The sequence below is a fragment of the Propithecus coquereli genome, unplaced genomic scaffold (genome assembly GCF_000956105.1).
Source record: "Propithecus coquereli isolate 6110/MARCELLA unplaced genomic scaffold, Pcoq_1.0 Scaffold104, whole genome shotgun sequence".
NCBI classification, from domain to species: Eukaryota; Metazoa; Chordata; class Mammalia; order Primates; family Indriidae; genus Propithecus; species Propithecus coquereli.
Window position 1 is genome coordinate 59,003 of NW_012134303.1, and position 1,935 is coordinate 60,937.

General features: G+C 51.6%; 1 pseudogene; it reads right to left on the reverse strand.

The window, feature by feature from the left end:
- Positions 1 to 203: 203 nt before the first annotated feature.
- Positions 204 to 1,714, reverse strand: LOC105810473 (annotated as a pseudogene).
- Between the last annotated feature and the right edge of the window lie 221 nt (positions 1,715 to 1,935).

Consider the following 1,935-nt stretch of genomic DNA (forward strand, 5'->3'; position numbering starts at 1 on the left):
ACTGTGAAAGAGGTCAGCAATATATTAACAGAAGCAATGGACAAGGAAGAGCAAAATAATGGATGAAAGAATCTTGCTGGACATTTGTTCATCTTTTTCTGTATTAGCCAGAAACTGCAACTGGCTTATTTGGAAATTTCAGGTATATATGTCTTACCCCCTTAGATCCTTCACAGATTTAGAATTCAGTCTACCTAAGGGCTCTATAACCATGTAAGAAAGCTTACTTTATCGAGCTTGGTGGCAGACAAAACAGACTCCATGTTATTAAAGATGTCAGAACTCAAAGCTTCCTGCAGACTTAGCATCAACTCCTCCCTTCTATGTTCATTCCATCTCCCTCCAATGTTTCAAGGTCCACATTTGTCCCAGGAATGGCTTCAGGGTAGTCTGGGAAACGGTTCTGCTGTGAGGGCAGGATGCTGTGGTTAATAGTATCACCTGTATCCATTTCATCAACACTGTTCAGAAAGTCATCTGGGATTCAAGGGACACTGTAGCTGCTCATGCTTAGTCCATTGTCTGTACTCTCATCTTGAGAGTGATAGGTGCCACTGTTAAGAAAAGGATCTGAGCTATTGGTCATCATTGTTCTCAATTCCTGAGACATCCCGGGAGAAGATACTGGACTTTGAGTCCCAACATCCTACTCCAGTGCTGGCAACTGGCTACAGAGAGCTAATTCCTGACATTTTGGAGAATTTGCTATACTGGAGAATTTGATATTCCACATTTCCTGCTGAAGCAGTTCTTGCTGTTTCAGTCACAGTCTCTCTTTCTCCATCTGCAGTTGTTGCAGCCTGATCTGTTGCCGCTGGTTGGAGTTGTCTACCACCCATGACACCTTCCTGCCAGCTCTGGGGAGCCAGGGGTGGTGGGTGTTTCACTGGAGCATTCTGACCGATTCTCTGGTTCATGGCAAAAAGAGGGTCAAGCCTTGGGTCTACCCAAGAGGTGGTCTTGTTCTTATGGTTTATATAGTAAATTTCTCCATCCTGAGTCATGGCTTGTTCCCATTCATCAGGAAGAGGACCTGAGGATGAGTTCATCACATTCTGCTGTACTGGTGGACTGGTGGGGGCTGTAACATTCATCTGAGAGAGCATGGCCTTCCTAGGGTCCTGCCATGTTGTTGTCTGATCGATGTGATTTAAGAAGTATCTCTGACCAGAAGATGTCTTTGCCATCTCCCAGCCTGCTGGCAAAGGTACATCATCAGGTATCTCAAAAGAAGACTGTTAAAGTTGTTGAGCTATAGGCGTGGCTTCTGGGCCAGAGACTACTCCGGGGTGGGGGTAGGGGTCAGTGTCCCAGGAGAAACAGCTCCCAACTGCAAGAAAGCTGGAGAGGAATGAGCTCAAACATGCTGTGGAGTCAAGGCTCCTGCAGTGCCTGCATCAGTAATGGCCTGTCGGGAGTGGGATTTTGGACTCTGGCGGCTTGAAGAAAGAGTCAGGCAGCTTCCGGAGCCTCATGGGCACGGTCTGGGGCACGTTGGCCGTCTTGGGGTTCAGACGGCATTGAAGAGAGCCTCCAGGTCGGTCTCGGAGTTCCCCCGGACGTGCACGATCTGGTGCCCGGCGCGGGGTGCCTTGTGGCGCCGTCTGGGACGCCGGAGGTGCCGGCTGCCCGGGCTAGATGGCGGGCCCTGCCCCTGGGGGTCTGCGCGGGCGGCTCCCCTTGGCTGAGGCGGCGGCTGCTGTCCGGGATCCATGGCTTCTGCCTCCTCCGACGTGCACCCCCTGACCAGGCGGGCGAGGGCTCCGCCCGGACGCCACTGCTCGAGGGGTCCAGTTGTGAGAATAGATGAGGGCGGCGGGAGCGGCGTTCTCCTTGCTCTCAGGGCCGGGAGGGGGCTGCCGCGGCCCCAGAGCCTCTGCCCCCGAGAAGAGTATATATGCTCATGTGAAACTAAAATTTGAATTATCAAGAGTG